This window comes from Talpa occidentalis, unplaced genomic scaffold, assembly GCF_014898055.3.
Source record: "Talpa occidentalis isolate TD23 unplaced genomic scaffold, MPIMG_talOcc4v2.1 talOcc4.10, whole genome shotgun sequence".
Classification (NCBI taxonomy): domain Eukaryota; kingdom Metazoa; phylum Chordata; class Mammalia; order Eulipotyphla; family Talpidae; genus Talpa; species Talpa occidentalis.
In genome coordinates, this window is record NW_023600993.1 from 29,544,024 (window position 1) to 29,549,995 (window position 5,972).

Genomic DNA, 5,972 nt, shown 5'->3' on the forward strand with positions numbered 1-5,972 from the left:
GATTTCAGTGTTTTAGAAAGACTGCTCCTGATGTTGTGACTATGACCCAGAGGATGTGTATGAGGGCCCACTGGGATAAGGGAATAAAATACTGCAATTCCTACATTTAATTTTTCCTTAAAAAATTCAAGCTTCACTGATATTTAATATATGCTTTGATAGAAGTTAATATATATACATTAATTAAATACATATTTAGAGTATCATACTCAAAATGAAATATCTTTAGAAATATCTTTACAATGAAATATCTTTAGAAATTTCTATTTTACAATCTCAGGGTAGACCTGCAGTATGATATGAGTATTTTAAAGGTAAGCCCAAAATTCACTCCTCCTAGTTATCTTAGTTAACTTTTCCTATGTAACAAACCATGCCAAAATGAGTTGGCTGACACCACCATTTTTTCTTCATTGTTTAGAATCTACACAATATAACTTGTACTGACAATCTAAGAATAAATATTCTGAAAACAGACATATGAGGCTTGAAAGAACTGAGATCGTTATGCCACAAAAAGGATGTGTGTATCAGACATTTACTACCTAGATTTCTTACAGCTTAGATTCTAAGATCATTTATATGAAATGAAAGAATAATTTGAACAAATGATCCCTTAAGGCCACAGAAAATAAAGCATTTTTCTTTTATCAAATTTATTTCCTAATTATAGAACTGTATGATTTCAGAGAGTCCCATTTGTGCCGAACACAGTTGGCTGATGTGAAAATTCCTGGAAAATCCCAGAGGAGAAATATATATTCCACATTTATCAACTTTTCTTGTTTTTATCAAAGAGTTAGTATTTCTTTCTCTTCTTTTAAAAAGAAAACCCAGTAGGATCTTTGTTTTTCTCTGTTGCCCCAACTCAAATTTTGTAATTGTAAATTCAAAACGTGAGCAATCTGAAAATGGATTATGAAGAGGAAAGCTATAATAGAAACAAAAGAGATGGAGTAAAATGCATGTCCGTAACGGCATGAGAAATGATACAACAAATGCACAGCATCGTCGAATAGAGAATGATGGTACAACCCTTCCTTGTCCACCTGAAAGGAATATGTGAAATAGAATATATTTTAATGGAAATCCATCCAAATGCCATGTCCCTTGTTTGTATAACTGGAATAGTGATCTGCTTGAATAGTTCTGTATCTTCTCCTACAATGAAAAATTCTGCAAAAGTACATCAATATGTTTCAAAAATCTATGCATTGTAGAAGAAACTAATTAGTCCTAATATTTTTACAATTTAAGACACTCTAATCAAGCAAATTTCAGTAACCAATGACATCAATTTAAAACATAATAAAATTTACAGTTTTTGACTTTTTAATAAACCACAAATTAAACCTTCAGCAAAAACATTTCCATGACATGACTGGGAGAAAAATCAGAAATGACTATATTCTTACTCTGTGAAGATTCTTTTAGTCAAGTCGCTTTAAAAAAAATCAATCTGTATATTTCTCTACTTTTCTAGGTCCAAAGTTATTTTTTGCTGAATGGTGCAAAGTAGAACATGGACATTTGCTTCTGGCACTATGACCTTCTCCAGGCCCCTGTCCATGCTGCCCTGGTGCAGTATATTTCTGGCACACACTTGTGATATAACCTGTGACCATTCTCCGTAAACACTCAAGTTGACAGCAAGTGAGAGTAAAAAAAAAAATCTCTTTCACATCAGTGAAGAGTGCACACTAGACACACATTTCCCGCTTTTGTTAGATTTTTTTTTAATTAATGCAGATGGGCTACTGCTCAACACTGTTATTTTCTATCTAGCCATACACATGAAAACATAAATTTTTGTTTTTAAAACAATAGATCTTGTAAATATTATAAGCCCTAATTTTTAAAAAAGAAATTATTGCTGGTTCATACGTTTTCCAACTAAGCATTAGCATGGAACTTCTATGTTCAAAAATGTCATACCCTCCACCTCCAGACCTACACATTCACACATACTCCCCAACTCCACACTTACCTACTGATGATTTAACCATTTGAGATAGGTTGGTAGAAGATGGGGGAAAAGAGACGGAGGAGGATTTGTTTTTTAACAATAGGCAAGCATAATATTTACTGAACAAGACATTTTGCTCTGTATTTTGTTTTAGCGTGTGGGGGGAATCATAATTGTATTTAGACTTTATATGGCATGGGTTACTCGGTTCACAGCTGAGGCACCTGCAGCAAATTAATTTGTTGTAGCACATTAATTATCTCATAGCTTCTATTTAGGCTGCAGCTGTTGCTATTATGTTAATAATATTTTTTATCACCACTGTATACAACAGGTTATGGCAATAATAGAAATATCTTTTTTTTTTTTTTTTGGCTCCCTCCTTCCCTGTCGATTCCATTTTTCTGTCAGAACAGAAGACTGAAAGAAATTTAGGCAAATTAAGCCCTAAAGCACACTATAATTTTCTATTTCTGAACCGATTTGTAAGAGAATGGGTAACTGAAATTAGCAAAGAATCACCCCACACAAAGATGGCGCGTGCAGAATTTGTGAAAGCGAAAAGGAAGACGAAGGAGAAGCAAAAAAGGGACGGAATACTGCAGTGCTGGGTGGTGAGTGTTTAGATGGGGGCGGGGAAAATGCTGCAGTTTTCATGAAATAATAAGGTGGGGGAAAAAAGGCATACAAAGAGTAGGTTTTTCATTGTTTGTAAAATATAAACACAGATGAATTCTGTCTTTGGTTTGTTCATGCTTTTCACTCTGCACAGCAGGGATGTTCTTAAGAAGTTGCCCTCTGCGAAATTTCACTAAATGGGAACCGTGGACCCTGCATGATGGGATTATAATCACACCAGCCACTCCTTTTACATAATTTTTTGTTTAAGATCCAGTAAGACTCCCTGTTTTTAATATATATAAAGCAATAGACATGGATATGTCGATAAACTAAGGGTTTGCGTCCCTCTAGCCTAATGCAAGCTCAAACAAAAAACCGGTGATATCACATCTACAAATCTCAATGGATTCAAAAACAATATGAAAATTTTTAGCTGACAAGAACATGTCTGCTGCCTGCAGTCCCTGCAATAGCTCACCATGTTGCCTACTAACCGAAAGATCAAAAATTATCGATTTCATGGCGCTGCGTGCTGTGGAAAGGAAAGCTACTTTTAAAATTTGCATTGTTTAAAAAATGAGTAAAAAGAATCATTTTTTCCTGCACACTTTGGAATGTGAAAATAGAGTGTTTTAATCTTATCCATGATTTACTATAATTCTATTATTTTTAGCAGCTGGAGTCCAGAAATGATTTTTTTCGATGAATTTAGGATTTTACCGCAGTATACATCTGCAGTCCCAGAATCCTCCGGTAAGTTAATCCTCCTTGCGATGGGAAACGCCTTTAACCTTCTTGTGAATGAAGTATCTGCAACCATTTTGAAAATTTTAATAGCGTGTGTGTATGTGTGTGTGCGCGCGCGTGTGTGTGTGTGCGTGCGTGTGTGTGTGTGTGTGTGTTGGGTCCAAAGCATGCTTTCTCAGCAATTCGGTAGTAATTGTCTTAGTTCTTAGAAACACTGAGAAACATATACCTTTGTGCTCTTTGAGTATCATGGATGATGTCTCCATTGCTTCTCCTTCACATTTTCCATGGTAGCGGTTAAAGTATACTTCCATAGTATGGCAAACCAGTGAAGTGTAGTGTCAAACCAGTGAAGGCCTTGAGAATACATAACTCCAAGTCTGAAGGGTGTTCCTGGGCATAACTGAAGCAGCCATGAACGTAACTACCATGGCTGCTGACACCGCCAGCACCATGGCCTTCCCCTCTCACCATCTTCGCTGCCCCTCCCTTGCTCTGCAGCGCACACCAGATGCAAGCTTTCCACCGTGGCTCTCGGACGAATTTGCCCAGTGGGTTCCTAGATTACTTCTGTGTGCGAGAATAGCCAACCATGTAGTCTGACAAGAGGTATTTACAACTACTTAGCCTGTTCAGCTGGAAAGAAATCAAAAGATAACATTGAACCCTGAGATGAAGTATTGCAAATCAAAAGTCCCAATCTATAAATAGCTCACTTGATGAACTGCTAAATGAAAGGCTGATCCTGATTATTGTCCAGTTTTCAGGTTGTCAAAAAGAAATGTTTTTAACAGAACTTCTTAGAGAGTTGGGATTGTTTATAAATGGATGGTATTATTTAGTTCTTACCTTTCCGCTGGGAGAGAGTTCTTCCCAAGGAGATTTGGGTGTAGAATCCAGAGGAGACCACACCCTGGTTTCACAGCTGTTGTTTTCTACCATTCTGTTTATTTTCAAGTAGGGTTGGTTAATAATAACAATTATACATTAAGGGACCTTATCAAAAAGAGCCAGTCATCCACTTCCCTCTATGTAAAGAAAGCCCATTGTCTTAGGTGCTCACTAAATGTTTAATTAATGGATTTGATAGTGTTAACTATCCAAAAAGTGAACGGTCCTTCTTTACAAGTGCTGGCTTGATTAATGTTTCGGTTGGAAGTGCAAACAAAAATCTGGGCATTTCTTTCTGTGCCTAAAGGTGATTCCAAAGCATGTGTTTTAACGTAGGGACACTTTATGTTCTGGCTCCATGTAGCCACTGCTTGATATACCAATGGTTTGATATCACAATTAATACCTCCTGTGTTAAATCAGCTAGAGCTGCAAACACTTGGTTTCTACTAACAGTCTGAAATAGAAAACCATTTATCTTGCAGTTTCACAAAATGGATTAATTTATATTAAACCCAAATGTCTGGCTCTGGAAGGAAAATGTGTAAGATGTTTTTGTTTATATAACCTATTGTCAAAGATCAATTTTTAAAGATAATTTTTCAAAATCACTTATTTCACCAACTTACCAGGTATTTTGGCAGCCGCATGTCTTGTTGGTTTAATCATAGTATTTGTGTTTATTTCACAGAAGTTATTCACCTCATTTTTGATTGAACTGGAACAATTTGAATATTGTGAGAGAATAAAAATTCTGAGCAATTTGCAAAATTCAACTAATGTTTTAAAGTTAGTCATCCAGTAATTCCTCAGTACACTTGAATTTGACTGGAAAAACAGCTTACTGCTTTGTTGCACATTTTACATTTCCCTGAAATAAGGTATGTTTGCTAAAATTATTATTAGGGATTTTAAAATTTAAATTTTGAATTTAGATTAAGATGCCTAAATTATAGCAATATGCTTCCATTATTTTGGTAGCTAAATAGAATATACAAATGTAGAAGTGCTTTTATCTTGTAGATGTTCTAACAGTACAAGTATTTCTTAATGGATTTTAACAATATGCTTTATTCAAAATCAACACAAAAGACATTTAGAAAACACCTAAACATAGAAAAAGGAAATACTCATAACCAAAATATGCTCTAATAGTGATTAATCAGTCACTTGATTTTAAATGTACGACTTTAATCAAATCCAGCATACATTCTTTAACTCTGTATATAATTAAAATTGGAGACCAGTATCTGGAAATGCCATTTATACTTTTGAGTTAGAAAAAATGCTTCGATAAAATATCTTTTTCTGCTCGATGTTTGAACTATATCCAGCCGAGTTAAACCATAGCCATCAACGATATTTAATTCTATGGAATTATTAGCAAAGCTACAAATGAGAAAGTCATTCTAGACAATGGATCTCACTGACCATCATTTTAGTGTGTGTAGTTTTTCCACTGCAGGGACCCACATGCGCTACATAGCGGACATTACCGCCGTATTTAGTAAAATATCTTTAAGATGGGAAAAATAGAATTAAAGAATACCTTGACCTTAATGCATTAGCTATGTCTAAAACTACATATCCTATTCCATCAGTGAATGAGTAAGTAGGTTTCCTGCCTGTACCTATGTATAAAGACCTATTGTTTGCATGCATTAATTATAGTCCTGGGATAAAAGCCCTAAAATAACTTTCCCTGCTGCTTTTTGTACTCTCTCCATTGTTTTGAAGGAAAAATAGG

General features: G+C 35.1%; 1 long non-coding RNA gene across 1 annotated transcript; it reads left to right on the plus strand.

Moving 5' to 3' along the window:
• Positions 1-730: 730 nt before the first annotated feature.
• LOC129145483 (uncharacterized) lies at positions 731-5,074 on the plus strand. Its single transcript, XR_008551106.1, has 4 exons — positions 731-798; positions 2,383-2,580; positions 3,264-3,340; positions 4,917-5,074. It is a non-coding gene; the product is annotated as an uncharacterized LOC129145483 (long non-coding RNA).
• The last annotated feature ends 898 nt before the right edge of the window (positions 5,075-5,972 follow it).